Here is a 22,662-nt window from a genome sequence, read left to right as displayed (position 1 = left end):
AAGTGCAAACATGAGAAATCAATTTGCATTAAAAATTATTTGAATATAGCAGTGCAGTCACATAATGTGACTTAAGACACTTCATTAAATTGCAGCTCATTATGGAATTCAAGAATAGGAAAGAACAGAATGCTTTCAAAGACCCCAAATAGGGAGATAAGCAGGGTGTATTTTTTTCCTTTTTGCTTTTCATCAACACTGCCTGCCAGTCATCAGCCATACTGTTGCTCTTTTGGGTGAGACCTAGTTATGTGGGGACATCATCTAGTAGCTGACAGCATTTGGTGTCTTTGTCCCTGACTCCCGGTACTTGACTACCTTCTGAAGTATGTGTGACACCACTGATGTATTACTGTGGCTGCTGCAAGCATTCTTTGATGTGCAGGTTCATTTCATGGCCCTACTGTCACTGGTATAATTCACTTGTGACACCCAGCCTTCTGTGGGATTCAGTAAAGTACTCGGCCTTGCTGGCTCTGTCCGCCAGGATGGGCATGCCGATGTCACCACTCGCTTCCACTGTTTGCCATTGGATCCTGCAGCATCTGGTTAGTAGCCCCTTGGGTTTTGTGGGACACAGCCAGGGCTTCATATGTCTGTGCAATGGAGTTAACAAATGGTTTGGTTTAAGGAATAAGGGTATCTTTTGGGCTCTAGTCCTTTGCATGTACTTATATGAGAGTTAGAGGAGGGAGGGCAGGTAAATGGTTAACGACATGTGCAATCCAAAGCTGTACAGTACCTCTGCTTGCTAAAAAACTAATCCAACTGAACCCAAATTACCAGCCTGAGGAAATGCAATTGCATTTGTCAAATTATCTAACTTAAGTGATAATGCCACATAAATATAGGCAGATTTATTACAAGTAGCACATTTCCTAGTCCCCACTTTTGTGTCCATGGGCTTTTTTATTCTTTCTCTCTTGCTTTTATAATGCCCTTAATGTTATTGGCTGTTTTAAACTGAAAATGTGGTTCACCTCCCACCACTATGGAGATATTTTCAGCACTGATTAGAATGTTCCTATTCTTTCTTGCAATGTTTTTGAGCATTCTTGAACCCAGGTTAAATTCAATAACTAAGGTCATCCAAAGTCCAGGACAGGCTTTTTCAAAACATTTTGAGGGAGTATCTTGTGCCAGAAAAACTTCACTTATAGGGTGTGTTGCTAACCCAATACCCAAAAAGGTTTTATATTTAATACCCCATCCCTTGGAAACTTTTGTAACAATGTCTTTAATCAGAGATATGGGGTAACCCCTATTTATAAACATATTTCTGAGTTTCTCCTTTTCAATCTCAAAAATATTTTTCCTTGAAATCATCCAAGCTAACCTACTAAACTGTCCCTTTACTAGGCCTTTCTTCTGTGAGAATGGATGGCAGATGTGGAAATGTAGATACATTTTGGAAAACATAGGTTTCCTGTAAATGGAAGAAATGAATCCTTCATTGCCTTTGATGATAGAAGTGTCCAAATATTTGATTTCATGAATATTTTCTTGATAACTAAAGTTTAGGAAATTAGTTGTCCCTGATAAATATAGTAAAAATAATTGAATTTCAACTTCTTGTCTAGCACATAAAGTAAAAATGTCATACAGGTATCTCAAACATAACCTACACCATTTATAAAATTCTGAATTAAACACAAATTTCCTTTCCCATGCCAGCATTACCAAATTTGCAAAAACTGGGGCACATGCTGCTCCCATTGCCACTCTGGTAATTTGTTTATAAATCTCTCTCTCTAAATAATATATATATATATATATATATATATATATATATATATATATATATATATATATACATACTTATTTAATACTATTTGCATAAATTCACTAATCATTTTCACTTCATTATTTGATAAAAATGACGAGAAAATACAACTTCTTTAAAAAATTCCATTTCCTCCTCTTGTGGAGTGCATGTAATGTAAGAAAGTCAGCTATGTCGGCTGTTAAAAATCTTGTCAGTATCAACTTAAATCAGGCTTCAGCTGACTCATGAAGTCCCACACGTTTTTAACGGGTCTATATTAAACATCGAAATCTACAAAGATCGAATGTTACAATATCGAACCCTAAACACCAAAATCCGCAAACATCGAACAGTCAGAATAGCAATTTTTTTCCCAGGAAAAAAAAATCGCTATTCCGAGAAACATACACACAATACAAACACACACAAAAAACAGCAATCCACACACATACACTTAAAATCCTACACCTAAACTAAACTTTACATACACTACTAGCTATCCACTTACCTTAACCCAACCCTAACCCTAAGGTCCGTCACTATTGCACACTCACCTCACCCACGCCCTAACCCTAACTCACCTAACCCACCCCCTAACCCTAACCTACACACAACCGCACACTTACCTGACCTGCGCCCTAACCCTAACTCACCTAACCTGCCCCCAAACCCTAACCTACACACAATCGCACACTTAACTGACCCGCGCCCTAACCCTAACATCCACACAACCACACACTTACCTGACCTGCTCCCTAACCCTAACTCACCTAACCCGCCCCTAACCCTAACCTACACATGATCGCACACTTACATGAACCTGACCCGTAACGTTCCAACATATCGAACGCTGAAAACAGTGAAGCCACAGCAATGGCCCACCGAATTCTTTCCCTGGGAAAGAATTTGGTGTCCTGCACCTTCGCTGTTTTCAGCATTCGACAAAACTGGTTCGATATTATAACATTCGAACTTTATTAAATTCGATGTTATAATATAGACCCGTTTTTAACACATAGAAATCTGTAGTAAATATAGGTTCAATAATCTATCAATTATTACTGCAAAAAGATAAGTTTTAGAGCCTTGAACAGCCACTATCAGTCTGGGGGGGGGGGGTGTCTGAATATTTTTATGTATTTAGGTGATCCCAAAAAATTACAGGGATGGTAGGGTTTGAATTGTCAAGAAACTTACATAAGGAAGGTGAAATTAGCCCTTGCATAACCATATCATCTAAATAATAATCTTTTTTATAGGCAATATTAACTTCATTGCTAGATACAGCTATATAGGTAACTTCATTTTGTAATAGGGCAAATATATTGCTAGTATAGTCGATGACATCATATAGGACTATACCACTCCCTCAATCAGCTTTCGTAATTCTTATGTTTTTATAGGTCCTAAAGCTTGAGACTAAGTTCCTCTCCTCTTGAGTAATATTGCTATATTTAAAATAATTATTCCTAGCAGGTATTGCATGTGCTACAGAGCTTACATCAGAAAACTTATAAATGTCCTTCTTACTTGCAGCTGTAAAAAAACAGTGTATTCATATTTGGCATTTTTGTGTAACCTTAGAAAGAATTAGAGGGACATGGATATGTTATATCTAATTGTATAGCCAAATTTAGTTTCCTAACATATAATTTAAACTCCAAGAAAGAATCTTTTAAATGAAAGTTCTTTGTGGGAATGAAGGTAAATCCTTTTTCAAAAAAGGAGAACAATTCTGTGGTAACAACTAGCTGGCTATATATAGTTAAATATTCTAAAGTCATTCCTAATCAATTCTATCCCACCAAACTCTGAGGATATAGAAATAGTTAATGGCTTAAAAGTCTGCCCATGCCTTTTTTTCTTCATTTTACCCTTCTCCTGTAATGGCCCTTCTTGTTGAACAGTAGTACCACTTGATCCAAAGCATTCATTTGGTTGGCTGGACCAACCATGTCTTTGCCCCAGTTCAGTACCCTCTCTGGTCTCCAAATGGGTGGGAACTCTAAAAGGTCTTCTAGGTTGAATACTATGCCTTGTAGTCTATCTAAATTTTGAACTTCCACATGTTGGTGGAGACCGTCAGTAGAATGTCCATTATCATTACAATTAGAATAAATTAGAGTAAAATTGTGGAGTTTTAATACTGCATGTAAATGATATGTTCATTGTGTAAGTATATTTTGTATTAATTGGGTGGGTCATATTATTAGTCATGAGCTTTTGGTTTCCTATAAATTGATAACATTTTATTCTGTTGTTAATTCTGATAAAGTCGGGATACATACAGTGTAGCCAAAAGTGATTGGCTTAACATTTCATGTAAAAATAAAATTTTAAACAATCAATACATTGGTGTCATCACTGAGGTTCCTTTGGTTGGAATTCACTCAGTATATAGTGAGTGTGAGGACTATTGTGCCTTTGGATGTTACATGGTGTCTACATTCACCAGAAGTTGTGCACTTTTTCTTGGTTTTAAGTTACTTGAATCTCTTTAACTAACCAATCACAGCAGCACAGTATTTATCTATAGGTAAAAACGTTTAGGAGACTATATTAAGAATTTAGCTCAAGCAGCTGTGTTTAGGAACCTCACCATGGCTGACCCTGTACCACACAAGCACTTACCTTCTAGGTTTAGCTAGTAAAACACAGTGGCTAGATTTATTTTTTTTAGCTGACTCCAGGGTATTACCCCCATTTTTTCATGAAACAAACATTTTGTTTGCTCTATGATGTGATGATATGAGGTAGTACAATCTATGTCAAGGGGAATAGGGCAGTGCATGTGTAATATATGCCAGCCTAGCTAACTGGAGTTTTGTAATGAATTTTATGTCATTTGACTATCACACTGATTTGTACAGATGTTTGTCTTAAAAATGTATTTGTAAAGTTGCTTCTGTTAAAAACGCATCAACAGTAGGTCCTGCTGGATAAAAAAGAGATATACATGTATGTCAGACAGTATTATTATAACTAATTCAATGTATATGTTTTAACAGAGAATTTTGGAAGGGAAGAAGTTAATCCCAGTCCAGCTAATTTTGAAAAACAGGTTGAAAATTATATGGGTTGGAATACGCCATAAAGATTTTACCTTACAGGTCTGATTGCAGCCAGAGACAAAAATGTCACGGAAAAACAGGACTAGGAATCTTACTGGATTGTCCTTAGGGGTGAATTAATTGCTACCCTGGAAGGTTGGAAGTTTTTGAAATTCTTTTATAGCTTTCAGTTGCTGCAACAAATTTAAGCAAAGCTCTGGTTGTGTATTGTGTCAGAGTCAGGTCACCAGATGTGATGTCATTCTATAACCAGCACTGAAATTATTTTTTTAGATATTGGTGAGAGATATTCTGGAACTCTTGCAGCAGCACTTTGTTTTTCGGAACCTGACAGGAAAGATCTATCACAGATATCTCACACAACTTCACACCTCATCTTTCCTTGCTGTAGTATGCAACTCAACACACTTCATCTTGCCATACTTTAGTAAGCAACCTGGAAACAGTCATTCTTTAGTCAGTTAGGAAAATATAGTGAAATTAGTTAAATATTGTTTTTCTGCATCTGTGTGAATCTATCCAGCTGCATTATTTTTTATATCTCCTGCGATTGAAACTCTGGTGTTTATTGTAACTAGATATTCAGTATCCTCATGTTTTCTATTTTATTATTTATTATTAAAGATTTCTATAACTTTCATTGTGGCTGGTGTTTTAGAAAATACTTTTAACATCTTAAGAGTATTTATGCTTATTTTAGTGACACTGTGGCTGCTCCTGAAAGCTTTGAGGCATTGGTCAAACTCTACCCTTTGTATTAGTATTAATTTTACTCAGTATAATTGGGTACCCTTGTAAGAGCCTTAGAGTAACTGACTGGTGGCAGTGTAATTACCTCATAGTCTGAGCAGATGGGTAAGAGCTGGTAAATCTGTGCCAGCCTTTCTCAGGTGTGTGTGTGTGTGTGTGTGTGTGTGTGTGTGTGTGTGTGTGTGTGTGTGTGTGTGTGTGTGTAAATCAAATATCCAAGTGTGTGTGTCAGCTACTGGGAACAGACAGGTACACATAGCTCCATAGTGGTCAGTGTGGAGTCTTGTTTGGGGGCTGGAGAGAGAAAGAGAGCCCAACCCTATATGCTCTTAAGGGAAATTGAGCTTGGTGCAGAAAGCTGCATCTGAAAATACTGTGAATTCATCATCCATCTTTCTGCTAGTGGCAGTTTCTCACCTGTGTCATTGGTGACATTTGAGACTCATTGATTAATGGCCCAGAGTAGGGACATCATAGATTTAGCTAGTAAAAACACAGTGGCTAGATCTTTATTTATTTATTTTTTTAGATGTTCTTTTCAGCTGACTCAGGGTATTGCCCCTATTTTTTCACAAAGCATAAAATAATAAACTTTATTAAAACAAAAATAGATGATCGCTTTTGGTTAAAACCTTCTTCAGATCTAAAATAGTAGAGCAAAAAAATCCATTCAAAAAATCTATGAACCTATCAATTCTACATTACAACTGACATCCTTTCAAAATGGGCTTAAGAGGGACCTGCCCATTTAAACCTGACAATTTATCTCCTTGCAGTTCTGCGATCCTTCACAGTTCAGCAGTCTCTGTATAATTAAAGAGATCTCTACCTCTTTAATTGATAGCAATAATTTGTAAAGCCATAAAAGTAAAGCCATGTGATAAAAACTCACCAAGATGCTTGGCTAAAGCATTGTTATTATATTTTTATGAAATATATCTGATATGCTGAAGGATTCTTTCTTTAAATTGCTGTCGGTCTTGCCAACATAAAGACATGGGCATTTATTACAAATCGCAATGTAGACCAAATGTCTAGTAGTACAATCAAAATATAAATGCAGAATATATTTATTGTGGAAAGTGGGATGAATAAAAACATTATCCTTGTTAATGTAGCCACAAGCTTAACACTGTCTGCAAGGATAGATACCAGTTCTATGACATGCAACTGGTTTAGTGTATCGATAGGAATGACAAAGTCTTTGTTTTAAGTTTCTACAATTCTTAAACAAAAATCTTGGTTGTGGTGTACAGTGTTTGACTTTGGTGACTGATTTGGCTTTTGAAGTTAAAATTTTGGAAGGTAAATATCAGACCAACAAAAAAAAAGTTAAAAAAAACATTGAGAACACAAGGAGCATTTTCAGAGACATAACCTCAGGGCATGCAAATCAAAAACATTATTTTTTTACTGGAGGACATGTCCCCCTCAACCTCCCATACCTCCTGCCTCTTAAAAATGCCAACTCTGAGATTGCACAGTATCAAGGAAAGAGCATATTCTCCAATCCCAATATTATAACTATCTCACACCAAAGTCGATTAGGTTTCCTGTTGGAGCATACAGGAAAGGTGTCAGTTTTATCATCTCCAGTCAACCTTTTTACCAAACGCATATATATATATATATATATATATATATATATAATATAGATATCTATATGAATATCTATATTTGTCTATAGAGATACAAATATACAAATACACATAGATACAAATATGCATCTCTCTCTCACTTTATATATATATATATATATATATATATATATATATATATATATATATATATATATATATATATATATATATAGAGAGAGAGAGAGAGAGATAGGGTATATGTCATAATATGTAAAACTCACAATATCGAAACCCAAAATAAATAAAAATACATAATACTAAATATAAAAACTATTTTTTTGCAGGGGGGCTTACATGTACCAACTGTAGAATCACACAGCAGTAGGAAAATGGCAATTTCTAGTTGCCAGAAATTGACAATATTCTGAGTTTTAGATATTTTGAGCCAGCAACAGCTTTTCCATATTTTAAGTTTCAATTAAATGAATGGAACACACACACACACACACACACACACACACACACACACACACACACGCACTTGTCCAAATCCCCATCCATCCTAATTCCCATTTACTCTTCCCTAATTCACCCCATCATAGAAATTCCATTTAGCTTTCAAAGTCATATACCTCGGTGAGGTAAAGGAGGCCATCACCCTAGGCAGAAAATGTTAGGGGACACGATGAGCTGATTCTGATCACTCTTCTGTGCGTACTAGCATTAAAATGCCAGAATTGCATTTGTAGTCAAAACTGAGTGCCATAGTGATCTGGGGGTGATATAAACTGTAGCAACTGCTTGCTACAGCTTAAAAGTAGAAAAAAAATTTGGTCCAAGCTGAAGTGCTATATCATCCATGTGTGGTATTAACTGTGGCTTTTTTTATGGAAAACAGCTTTTTTTAAAGGGATACCAGAATGGGGGACAGCACCAGATGCATTATTAATTATTATCTAGTTACACCTCTACACCTTTGTGGTGTCAAGTGTTACTAAATGTATTGGACACCTAAGCTTGCAGACTGTTGAACATTTTTTCAATGCTAGATCATTAAAAGATTGTAAAGTGTTTACACAAATACTTGAGTCTAATACCTCTGGTGACTGAAGAGGCATTAAAACTTTTGGAAAAGTATGTAAGAGTTGTGCAGTCTGGCTGAATATTGCCACATCAAAGGGCTGACAGATGTATGAAAACATATCTGAACATGTAACATGTATTTTGAAGATAATGCACAGTGAGAAAGGTCTGGCACTTGAACAGTCATTAAACACTATAATGTTGGTGGAAACACACTAGATTTACAGCAAGGTATAGATGAATATGCTCACACAGATAAGGAGATTCAAAACATAGCCAGAAGCTAGAGCAGACATTAAATGGTCCAAAATAATCTCTCTGAATGGCTATCTGAACAACTGTAATGCAGCCACACTGACTTTATGCCCCCCCCCCCCTTTGATGGAGTCAATGTTTCTATTTGGAAAGGATGCATATTTAAGGTACACCAAAGTCATGTGCATGCAGTCAAAGACTTCTGAAAAACAGTATTTATATTAGTAACAAGTGGTGTGCTTGAACATACAGTTAGAACTAACTGTCTATAACTCATGTCAAGGAAATTTAAAAATGTTTATGAAGCAAATTGCCATTAACACTTCATGTGTGCACCTCACCATTTAGCCATAAATGTATTTACAGTAAAGCTCTTTGTATGTGTGACTACCAGTTCCCTGAATGGATGACTGTGTCACCCAGATGTGCAGCAGCATATCACCAGTAGGACTTTAATATTTTACCCATCAAGCTCTCAAAAGTAACAGAGGTACAAGGTAGTCCAAATTATAGAACTGCTTACTAAAATAGACTTTTAGATGTTATAAGGACTGCATTTTTCTTTAGTAGAGGGGGAAAGCATTATCTGCCAATACCTTTTAAATTCACATGTATGAATTTAAAATGCTTAAAATTAAAACCAAATTATTACCTACCTAATGTTTTCAGCTTCAACAGACAGCTATGTTTAAGTATTTTAAATTCATTTACTGATTGATTTTTAGTGATCTAAGTATTTGTGTACTGTGGATTATGTGGTTTTAAATTTGTTGAACAGCTGGGGGGTTTGGTTGTGACATCACCTGTGATTAAGACCTATGTTTTCAGTTAAATGACTGATTTGATGAAGTTTTAAAGTGTGTGTGTGTGTGTGTGTGTGTGTGTGTGTGTGTGTGTGTGTGTGTGTGTTTTGAGTCTTTATATTATGTTCTTTCAGTTTAGTTCTTCCAGGGATGTCTAAGAACACTCCTTTATTTAATAAAAATGCACATTACTATGATAGATTTGCCCTAACTTTTCCTTTCCTGCTGTCTAACCTTATAGTTTACTGCATATATCATCACACATGGACCTTGCTACTTACCCAGAAATATGTTCTTCATGGAAGAGACTAGTACTAATATCTGATCTCCTGGGTTAAATTCTCTAAGTAGGGAATTTCTATTATAAAAGTGTTATTGCATTTCCTGGACTGTCTGCATGTGCTAACCAGCTTTTGTCCAGTCTGCAAACTAATGTTGCATTATATCACATTTTTACATGGTATCATCTGTTCTTACTAAGTTTCCTAAGCAATGTCAAGCAATCCTCTGAGATGCCTGCAGTACAACACTTCAAATGGAATAAACCTGGATGAACCTTCTTGAACCTCTTTTAACAAATATAGTAGGTAGGGTAACATCTGGTTCTATTTTTAACTTCATTAATAACTTTCCTTAGCATGGATTTCAATGTTTTTTTTATCTCTGTCTACTAGTCCAACAGTTTATGAATGGTTGACTGATGTCTTCAACTGTCAGATTTTAAAGAACTGACATAACTGATATAATAGAGATCCCTACTATGGAGTGTAACAATGCCAATTATCTATAATAACTCTGTGCAATAGCATTGCCATTGTTACTACTTTATAGTGATACCCATTGACAAATTTTACTAATGGCCCAAAAATGTCCATAGCAATATATTCAAATGGCCCCTCTGTAGTATGCACTGAGGTCAACTTTCTCTTAACAGCTATCTCTTTCATTATACCTGGCAAATGAAATCTGGTTAATACATTTGCTTTAGAAAAAAACACAAGTGGTACTGTCAGGAACTACAGGAACCAAATCCACCAAAGCCAAAGTTGTTACAAAATAAATTTATTAAACAAACCACACAATCAAATAAATACATTAACTTTTGCCACCATATTTTTAAAGTTGATCCACTGGGTTTTAAATTTTTGATTTATCATAAGGAAACATTTTCCAGTTCCTACTTGTTTCACACAAGTGCCCACCCCCACAAACAAAAGAGTGCATGTACATTTCTGTTCTCTCTAGTAAGGCACACTGTGCATATATTTCAAACACAAGCACTTTACAAATACATTTTCAACACAAACATCTGTGCAAATCAATTTGATATACACATGACATACAGTTCTAATACATTTATAACACCAGCATTTTGTATGAATCAGTTTGATATTCACAAATGACATATAATTATTTACAACATTCCAGCTAGCTGTGCTGGCAGTGCCTCCTTTTGTCACAAACTCAGGGTTAGTATATATAAATTTAGGGGTGTAAGGTGCATGGGGAGCTTGCTCTCCCTGCAAAAAGAAGTTTAAAGAAGAAGAAGAGCAATTTTCAAGATTTCCTCTTCTCCTGTGATTTTTGTCTTTCTTTCTTTCGTTTTTTTTTTTTTTGTTTTGTTTTTTGTCTTGTCAGGTTTTGGCATTTTGACTGCCGAAATTTCAATAGGAAGATATTGTAATACCTTTTCACAAGAGTGGTGCACCCTGACCTGGGAATTAAAGTCTAATCAGCCTGACAAGCCTTATCTGCAAGACCATGGAATGGGTCATAACTGACTCAATAAAATATGATACAAAAATTCTTATAAGACTTGACCCACAGCAGTTTGGCTTTGTTAAGAATTGATCTTTTCTAATGAATCTGGTAATTTTTTGAGAGGGTAACACAAACTGTGGACAGTGTTCATGCTATCCATACAGCATACCTTGACCTCACCAATGCAATTGATACTGTAACATTATCATCAAGCTAAATATGCTCAAAATTGATCTCTTTTTAGTTAGATATATAGCTTATTGGCTTAAGGACAGAATCCACAGTCTAAGCGTAACAGATTTATCCTCAGAGAACATAAATTTAACTAGTGGGGCTGCCACAGGGTTTTTTGCTGGTACCGCTGCTTCTCAGCATACTTATCTTTTCTCTAAATCTAAAACAGGAACTCTGGTTAACCAAGTTCGCCAATGATTGTAAACTGGTTGTTATAGTTAAATCTTCTTATGGTTTGCCAAAGCTACAAAGTGAACTTACACATGGTAATAGCTGGTGTGCTATAAATGTGCTAAAACTAAATGGGAAAAATGCAATATTGATGTATTTGGCAAAGAAATCCTCCTTCCACGATATACTATAAAATACACCCCACTCTTAAACAAAGATGTTGTGAGAGACCTTGGAATATGAGTAGATAAATCCATCTCCTTTCATCATCCTGTTGCAAAAATTGATCAGGAAATCCTTCTATCTGGCACAGGTGATAACAAAGGGTATTTCCTCTAGATCCAAAGAAGTCCTTACCCCTCTATATTTTACACTGATCAGGTCTGTCAAAGAATACAATGCCCCATGCCCCAGGAGTATGAAACATATCAAGCAGGTGGAGAGACCCCAAACGTTTCTGATGAAAAAGATCTCAGGACTTGTGATGATAGAAGGTACTGCCAACCATGTCAGGAGAAGTAGGGTAATGGATGTATAACTTATGCCAGCACAGCTAGCTGGACTTTTTTAAATAATTATATGTCACTTGTATACCAAAGTGATTTGTACAGATGCTTGTGCTAAAAATGTATTTGTAAGGTTTGCTTGTATTAAAGTTCATCAACAGAGTGCCCTGCTGCAAGGAAAAGAAATATACATGTATTATTATAACTGAATTAAATGCATACATTGTAACAGCATATACTGGAAGGGAAGAGGTTAATCCACCTGACTTGAAAATATATCTGAAATTAAATTACTTTATGGATTAAGCCATAAAGATGTTATCCAACAGTTTTGAATGGAGCCACAGACACAATGTCTGTGCTAGAGAATAGGTTGCAGCTCCTGTAGGAAAAGTGGAAAGTTTTTAATGGTTTTATGACTTCTAGCAGTCACACCACATCTGAGCAATGTTCTTGTGTGTGCATTACTGACATGTAGGTGCTAAAACTCTGGCAGCTTCTATTGTTGGTGATAGCATGGGAAACAGAGTCAAATGAACAGATATATGTGATGTTATTCTTTATAGAAACAATGCCTTAATATTAAAGGAGACTGAAGTCTGAGCAGCATTCTGTATTCAGTCTTAGATCTGACAACAAGGACCACTCACCCACCTTGCCTTGCTCTATTCAGTAAGTAGGAACAATATTTTTTTTAGTCAATCAGGAATAGATAGTGAGACTAACTAAATACTGTTTTTTTTTTCTATAACTGTGTAAAACTTTCAATCGGTGTAATTTTTAATATTCTCTGTGACTAAAACTATGGTGTTTACTGTAAATAGATATTTAGTATTCTCATGTTCTTTTATTGTTCTTTTATTATTTATTATTAAATATATTTAACCTTCTCATTGTGGCTGCTCCTTTTAGAGAATATTTTAGCTTTGAGAGTATTTACACATATTTATTCGGTGATAACTCTGATCATTCCTGAAAGCCTTGCTATTTGGTCAAAATTGCCATTTGTATTAATATTAATTTCACTCAGTATAACTGTATACCCTTGTAAGAGCCTTAAATTAGCTGGCAGGGTTCTGGTGGCAGTGATAACTAGCTTGTTATCTGAGCAGAAGGGAGAACAGCAGGTGAATCTGTGCCAGCATTTCCCAGGTGTGTGTGTGTGTGTGTGTGTGTGTGTGTGTGTGTGTGTGTGCGCAAATCAAATCTCAAAGAGTGTGTGTGTGTCAGCTACTTGGAGCAGAGACACAAAGCACTGGTTTCACAGGGTGGGTGTGGGAGGACTTAGCTTTGAACCAGAGCTAAGAACTTGACTCTACGCTCTGGCAGTGGGGAGTCTTATTGGGAGTCTGGCAAGGAAGAGAGGAACCAGCCCATGGACTGAGCATGTTCCGTGGGTGCTCTTAAGGGGAAACTGTGCTTGATGCAGAGAGGTCTGCATCTGGAAATACTGAGTGTATCCATTTATAATCCGAGTGAACTTCCCTCTCCAGTGTCAGTAGTGAGGATTCAAGCTCCTTTATTACTGGCCCAGAGTGGGGATGTCACAGGACTAAAGGACCTGACCTATCAAGAGAGGCTAGAGGCCTTGTCCCTGTATTCAATGTCCTGTAGACTTCTTAAGGACAATCTGTGTCTTGCCTTCCAGGTCATTAGGGATCTGGCAGTCCAAGATCTCTTATTTCTCCACATATCAAATAGTCCATTGAACACTAGAACCAGAGATCTGAAGCTGTTTTAGCAAATAAACAAATCATGCTGAAGAGACAGATTTGTCATGCAACAACTACCCTGTCAGTGGAACAGACTTCCTCTCCATATCAAGAAATGTGACACACTGCCTTTCTTTAGGAAGAAAATAGACAATTGGATGGCTATTCATAAATTTGCCTGAGGTAAAACCAACCTATCACTCATTGAAAAAGGAAATAAGATTTAAGGGTGGTTACTGGCAAGGCATAATGGTCACATGGCCCAGCTGACGCCTTGTACATTACAATGATTCGATGATTTTATGATCTAAATAACACTAGGGAAAAAGAGTAACACATTTTTTATGAGATAATAACATTTCCACATTCCTCTCCAAAGCCTCCAGATACTAAACTTGATGATTACTGTTTTCTATAAGGAATCACACAAGCTGCAGTTTCAAATGTGTGAGGGTATCAACTCCTTTGTTTTGGGAGTGTTTTTCCCTTCATGTTTGTGCAAATAAAGGATTTGGCATATATAATTTTGAAAGTGTGGCAACAGTATTCTTCTAGCTCAACTTGAATACAGTCTTCCAATAACAGCATCACAATCCAAAACAAGCACTGACTGTATTCAAACAGTCTAAAACAGGATATGTAAGCTCATTATCCTTTCCCCAAAATGCAAACACCACTTAAAGACCCTAAAAGAAGGAAACTGGCTCCCAGTCAAACAAAAAAATGAACTTCTACTATTCCCTTTGTTATTCAGACTGCTTAGCAACCAAGCTAGTTCTCACCTGCCAAGCTAGTTCTCACCTGCCAGCCAAACTAATAAGACTTTCCCCACATACAACCTCAGTGTGCTTAGTGCACACTGCAGTGTTTAGGATAAACCATTTTTTTTTCATCTTACCTTTAAGCATCTACTGCAAGACCACCAGTTACTGTAGAGCACACATTCTGCTTTTCAGTAGTCATCTTGGGATTAGTGCTTCTGTATTCTCCTGGTGAGAGAAGGAGCACATGGACATCATTTCCTGGAGATTGCTGATCACCAGAAAGCCTAATAACTGCTTTATAGATGACAGCTTGGAATCTGTGCTTATATTCTGATCCTGGTGAGAGTAGGAGCAGAGTGCATTGATTCCTGACTGTTTCTGGTTAGAAAGACACCTTGGATCGCCTTGGATCAACTTATTCACATCCCCACCAGGGGCAGCAATATCCTAGACCTGGTCATTACCAACATGGGAAACCGGTGTTCCACACCAGAGGTCAATTCCTTGTTGGTCAGATCTGACCACAAACTAATCAGCCTAGACATCCACATCCCTCCCCCACCCCCAGTTAGGGAAACCATCGTAAAAAAACTTCTCCAAAGCCAACTTCACACTTCTTAAGACAGAAGTGGCAAACTTCATGACACCCATGCAGATGGACAATAGAGGTATGACTGCTGAATTCTACACAAATGCACTTTATAAGTACTTACACAAGTGCATGGATCATGCTATCCCTAATAGAACCAAGATGTTATCTTCCAAAAAAAGAAAGCCAATCTGGTGGTCTTCTGCCATAAACAAACTCTACAACAGAAGAAAGAAACTGTTGCAAAAAAGAGTAAAATCCCATGACTGAAGGAACTCCCTGGTCAACCCCAGTAAGAAGCTGAGATCCCTCATAAAATCCTCCAAAGCTAGTTACGAAAGCAAAATTGCCACTGACTCTAAAGACAACCACAAAGCATTCTATAGCTATGTCAAGAATCTCAATGGGAACACTCAGATCTGCTCTGAGTTACAGCATAATGGCACTAAATATACAGAACCAACTGATATTGCCAGCATCCTAGCAGATAGGTTCAGTGCTAACTTTATCCCCCTCTCACCCCCTAGAGGGCCCATCTCTATACCGGAAGAATGCAAAGTTACTATAATCACGGCTGCACAGGTAAAAAACACACTCTCCAAAGCCAAGAACACAGCATCCATGGGACCTGACAATATCACAGGCTGCGTTCTACATGAACTACAGAATGAACTGGCACCCTACCTAAGTACCATGTTCAATCATAGCCTCACCTCAGGCTTTGTACCCACTGAATGGCACACTGCGACGGTTATCCCACTCCACAAAGGAGGAGCCACGATGGACCCTGGGAACTACTGCCCCATTAGCCTGATGAGCCTCATCTGCAAGGCCATGGAATGTATCATCATGGAACTCATAAACAAAGACATCGGTAATCTCCAGACTCTGGACCCTACCCAGTTTGGATTTGTAAACGGCAGATCATGTCTCCTAAACCTGATTGACTTCTTTGAAGCAGTCACCAAAGCCATAGATGAGGCTAAAATGGTTCACACAGCTTATCTAGATCTCGCCAAGGCTTTCAACACCATCCCCCACTCTGGAATTATAGATAAGCTCACTAAACTAGGTATAAATCCCTATATCACAAGATGGGTTGCCAACTGGCTCACCGACAGAACCCACACTGTGAAAGTAGCAGATTCCAAATCCAACTTCAGACCAGTGACAAGTGGAGTACCACAGGGTTCAGTCCTGGGTCCTCTCCTGTTTGGTAGCTACTTCTCTGAAGTGCAGGCTAACACAGAAGGTCTTTGGCTAACAAAGTTTGCAGATGACTGCAAACTAGGAGCCATAATCAAAACTCCTAACAATGTGGACAAACTACAAAAGGGCCTCACTGAGACAGATACCTGGTGTCAAAGCCATGGCCTGAAGCTCAATGCCAAAACGTGTATTGTCATCCCCTTTGGCAAAAACTCTGTACCCATGAACTACCACATAGCTGGTAGTCTACTTAATGCCAAAAATATGATAAGAGACCTTGGGACACAGGTGGACAGTAGTCTCTCCTTTGATAATCACATCGCCACAGTGGTCAGGAAATCCTTCTACGTGGCTCATCTCATTACAAAAGGATTCTCATAAAGAAAAAAAGAGGTCATTGTTCCCCTCTACTCATCACTCATTAGACCCATTATAGAGTACAATGCCCCTTTTGGTATGTACCTCACAAGACATCTACAACAACTGGAAAGACCACAGAAATACCTCACAAAGAGGATTACTGGCCTCAAACAGATGCCCTACGCAGACCATCTCAAAAAACTACATCTTTACTCCATCACATATCACCTACTCAGGGGCGATCTCTGCCTAACATACAAAGCTATGTCAAACCCAGAGCTGTTGGACATGCTCCACTTAAAGAAATCCCAATCCCTCCGAGCTACACGCTCTAGGGACATAAACCTTGTCACCACATTAAACAGAACATGCTGGAGGGATAGATTCCTGTCCCAGAGACTTCCCATACTCTGGAACAGACTACCTATCTATGTCAAACAGAGCTCCTCATTAGCACTCTTCAAGAAAAATCTTGATGATTGGATGGGAAATGGGAAATTCACCCCAGGGATCACTTCTGTGGCTCTGCTCGACAGGGGCACAGGAAAATAATTTTTTTGGGTGGCGAAAGCCAGGGTACATTTTTTGGCTAGGCTTATATAGGCCCTAGGGCCAATAGCCTAGTACCTACCTATGAACCTATGAACCTATGAGAGTGAGTGTCAGTGCTTGACATTCATGATTGTTCTGGTTGCTATTCGAGGCATCTACCAGAAAAGGCTACAAGCCTACAGACCCTTGCATCATCTGGGACAAGACTGTGGATTACCAGGCAGGCTGTGGCCTGCTTGTCTTCTTGGGATTGGTGCTAACATTTTGCTTCTGGTGAGAGAAGAAGCAAAGAGGCATTGTATCCCAACAGAGTGAAGCTGTGGTAAGACCAACATTAGTGGTGGCAAGGATCTACGTAATATAATAACGACAAGCAGGAACCAAAAAAAAACAGACTTTAATCACTCTCCAGCACTTTGGAAAAGCCTTCAAGGAGTACAAACTAACAAAAATGCACCTTCAATTAAATACATCACAATTAAACAATCATCCAATTACATATTAAATTAACAACCTCCAATTACATTCCAAATTAAGGCCCAGAGTATTGTATTTCAAAATAAAAATACTTTCTTTATATAATAACTTCTTTTTATACAAATGTTCAGAATAAAAAACAGCTGAAATGTTCTCTAAAATAGTGGCTTTTAAGCCTTCAGAATTCAAATTTTGGAATAGCATAAAATGTTTAACCACAGGACTCTCTTCTTTTTGTTTTATAATATTCCTACCATGTTTCTGAAGCCTTACTTTGAATTTACTTTTACTTTCCCCTATGTATACAAGACCACAAGGACATTTTAGGGCATATATAATGCCCTCAGTCTCACAGGTATAGCTTTCATTAGGGTAATAAACTTGGCCATTTATATGTGAGTTCTAACCACATAATTACATACCTTGCAATGGCCACAAGAGTATGTACCCATCCTATTTACATTACTCATGTTTCCACTACACATAGGGAGTTCGAATTTATTATGCACCAAGATGTCCTTTAAATTTCAACCTCTTCTAAAGGAAATACCTAAATTAGGGGAAATTAGCATAGCTAAATCCGCTGAATTTAGTAAATATTTCCAATAGTATTTCACTAAATTAGTCAAAATGGTGCTAAAGGCTCCATATGTTGACACAAAATATATTTGTCTTCTATCACTATTTTTCTTCTCTGCCATATAATTTAATTTCCGGACACACTCATGATTATTGTCAGCAGATTAAGTTATAACTTTCTGTATTGCAACTTGTACTGAATGTCTGTTATAACCTCTAGATATAAACATAGCATACATTATGGAAAAATAACAGCAAAAAGTCGGAGAACACCCTGGCAGAGCAACAGTCTCTATGACAAATTCAGTCCTTTACTTACACTTAGTTGAAAACAAGTTGAAGGTAACACCTCAGGAAACTGACGATAACAGTATCCAAGCAATTACCAAAAGCAAACTGTAACTGGCTAGACAAAAACAGCCCGTTTAATATTACAACAGTTAAAGTATCTTGCTTTCTGGAAACAGTTACCATGGGTTGGTTAATAAAAGATTTAAGAGTGCGCTGCCTGTTAAAAACGCAACAGGTTTTTCAAAATTCCAGGTCGGTTTTCACCTCGCCATAGGAAACGCACATTCCACAGTTAAAAAATCACAGCCTGTTGCATACACAAAGATTAATTGAATTTAGAAGTCGGTTTTCACCTCGTCACATATGATATCCACGATCCACAAATCACTGGTAAGAATTCACTGGTAAAAAACCACAGCAATATAATCCAATGAGTTAAAACACTTTAATAACGAAAAACTGGCAAGCGCTTTCACCTCGCAGGCTTCCTCAGGCCAAACACAATGTAACGCTTTTTACACACACATATATATATATATATATATATATATATATATATATATATATATATATCTATATATATACATTCTATCTATCTGACATCACTTCCCTTTGTATTCGATTAACATTCAAACTTTTAAAGAGCAACACTAACAATTTTATAAAATGTATAAAATACAAAATTCATCGACAACAGTCGACTCAACAAGTGCTATTTAAGATCACTTGCATAAAAATAAAATCATAAATAAATTGCATGTGCATGTGTATGTTTTAAAATTTTAAAATTACTGACACTCTTTCAATACTAGATCATATCTTTTAACCTAATAACAAAAAAGTTTTTTAAATAGGTACTTGTGAATCAAATAATAACCGATGATTATACTAATAACAGATAAGGCTTACTATACTAGACGAACTATCTTCGCAAACATCAGATCACTGGAAGTATGCAAGTGAAATTATGAGATGGTTCGGCTAAAATAAAATGGCAGTACGGAGCCTAACACCAAGGTTACACATCTTATAATTACAATAACCATCTATTATTTTTGAGCACGTATATATAAAATTGCCTAATAACAACAATTGGTCATAAATTAGGTACACAAAATCAAATAGAAGTATATAATTATGCTTATGACCAATAAAGCATTCTGTGTAATACTCAAAAACAAACATAAGCAACATTTCGCTGTTTAACTCATAATATATTAAAAAAGGGATGTGAGATCATTCAGTCATGTAGCATAACTATGCAGAGCCCTGCGTCAGAATTATTGAAGATAATATAAAAAATATATAAAAAATATAAAATATAATGGTTCAAATTGCATTTAAATCATTACCAAAAAACGCACTTCAGCATTGTAACAATGCATATTGATTGAGATTACTCATGGTGGTTACCATCAATTTCATTAGGAATGATCATATTAATAATACAAATAACTATTTATAAATACAGAGTGTGTGACTACGTGTCTTAAATTATTAGTAGCAACATAAAATAAATAATTTTTATATAGGGATTAACAACTAAAGCATCCCATTTATCATTTCCTACTTTTTAAGATCTTTTCCTTTCAATATAGGTTTAATTGGGATCCTGGCATTTAAGCTAGGCTCTCGATCGGCCCTTAGTCTGATGATCCATTTGGTTTCATTTTGTTCTGTTTTATTACGAATGTCTCCCCTCCTAATTGTAGGTTGGGTTGCTTGGACAACCAAAATTTTGAATTTATGATCTGGTGATGTGTCAATAACATGTCTGGATAGTGCATTTTTATCAGACTTTATCCTTATATTGTACAGATGTTCTCTTATTCTATCCCTTAGCCGCCTGTCGGTCTTGCCCACATAAAAGGCTGGGCATGAACCACAGGTGGCAAGATAGACAACATGCTGGGTGCTACAATTGGCTAATGGGTAAAATCTGAAGCACTGGGTGGTAAATGGGTGTATAAACATGGTGTTACTATCTATCAGATCACAATAATTACATTTCATACAAGGCTTAGTACTACCTTCTATAATGTTTGATTTTGTGTTGTGTCCATTTCTGGAGGAATTGCACAGCATCCTGTGCAGATTAAGTTTATTCTTATATATGAAACTTGGGGCTTCACCTACCAGTTCACTAATACTAGGATCTACCTTTAGTATTTCCCAATACTTTAAATAAGCTCTTCTTATTTCATGTACATCTTGTGTATAATGAATACAAATTCTCATCCTTTCATCATTAAAGGTTTTCCTATTATATACATCATGCATTTCATGATGACTAGGTGCAAAATAAGGAGATGCACTCTCTTTTCTTAGAATATCTACTTCTGAGAATCTTTGGTCAATTTCTAGAGGTCTATATGACCTATTAAGTATAAGTTGTTTAAGGCTATGTAACTCAAAATTATATCCTGTTTCTGTTTAATTCAAACGGGATACTCTCATTGCTTGTCCCTTTATAATATTCTTAAAAACAAAATCAGGATGCATACTTGACCTATGCAACAGTGAGTTTCTATAACAAGCTTTTCTGAATACACCCGGATTCAAGAGACCGCTACGCATTCTCTATACATGCACATCTAAGTAAGAAACAAGTTGTTCAGAAGCTGTCATGGTGAATTTAAGGTAACTGGTGGTTGAATTAATTTGTTCTAAAAATTCAAGTAATTCACCTTTACGGGACTTCCAAATTAAGAAAAGATCATCGACAAAATGTGCGTAAAATCTAACGTTTTGTTTGTAACTGTCAAGCTTGAACAAATACACACTTTCCCAGTCAGCCATAACTAGGTTGGCGTAGCTATTAGCACAAGAAGTGCCCATAGCTACGCCATCCTTTAGAATGTAAACCTGATTATTGAAAGTGAAGATATTGTTAGTTAGTACAACCCTCATTAACTCATATATAGTATCTATGTGATGTTCAGTTATGGTCTGATCTGCTATCAGGCATCTTCGAACACTGTCTATACCTTCTTGATTTGGGATAGTTGTGAAAAGTGACTGGACATCTAAAGAAACTAGCCAAAATCTATCTTCTGCCGTTACATCTTTCATTGCATCATATAACATTACGAGAAATTGCTTTGTATCCTTTAGTATGTACGTATATTTATTCACAACAAGTCTTATTTTAGATTCCAAATATATAGATAACGGCTCAGTTATCCAGCCTCTCCCAGCAACTATTGGTCTCATGGGAGGTCTTTCTGGATGTTTATGTATTTTTGGGATGCCTTGTATGCAGGGAATGGTAGGTTCATTAACATGACGGTAATTATATAAATCATTATTAATTCTACCAGTGCTAAGATTATTAGACAAAAATGTAGAAACTCTAGTGATAATCTGATCAATTTGTTTGATATTAATCGGTCTATAAAAGTGTGCATCACTCAACATATCAGTCATACTAGAGATATATCTCTCAGTGTCCATTATAACAATAGGACCTCCTTTGTCAGCTGGCCTGATCACAATATTATTATCACTTTTCAATGTTCTCAGAGCTGTTCTCAATTTGGGGTGTAAATTACCATACCATCTCCTATTTCTATTCCTTGTATCTCTTTCATGCAGCTCATGTTCCACTAATTTAGAATAAGCATCTATTAATGGATGCAAGTTTGGTATATATGTACTCGGTTTTCTAAGAGCGCATGCCCCATTGATAGACCTAGAGTTACCATAGTCCATTTGTAATTGAATATTCCTGACATGCAATTTGAGATCTATAACAGAATCTGTAATATCACTTTTAACTGATGGTATAAATGACAGGCCTTTTTCTAATACAAGAGTTTCTTCCTTATTAAGTGATCTACTTGATATATTCCAAATCAATGATTGCCTGTCTTTTCCCACATTTTCTTTAGGGTCTGACCTATACGTTCTTCTTCGGGTAACCTCTTCTTTTGCCTCCCTCTGCTCATTGATCGATCCCTTCCTCCTCTCCGAAAATCGGAGATGGGGAAAGGGGCTGCTAGATCATTGCCAGTAACACTGGTTCTGAGCAAGGGAGTTCTCTTTCTAACTACTTCATCACTGGTTAAAGGGCTATCAGTATTAAGTTTAGATACTACTAACTTTTCCATAGAAGTTGGTTTAGGGGATTTAGTACTTGTTTCTTCCACTC

This window comes from Protopterus annectens, chromosome 3.part1, assembly GCF_019279795.1.
Source record: "Protopterus annectens isolate FY-2018-M chromosome 3.part1, PAN1.0, whole genome shotgun sequence".
In the NCBI taxonomy this organism is placed as follows: domain Eukaryota; kingdom Metazoa; phylum Chordata; order Ceratodontiformes; family Protopteridae; genus Protopterus; species Protopterus annectens.
The sequence above is the reverse complement of the archived record's forward strand: the minus strand, read 5'-3'. Positions refer to the sequence as shown.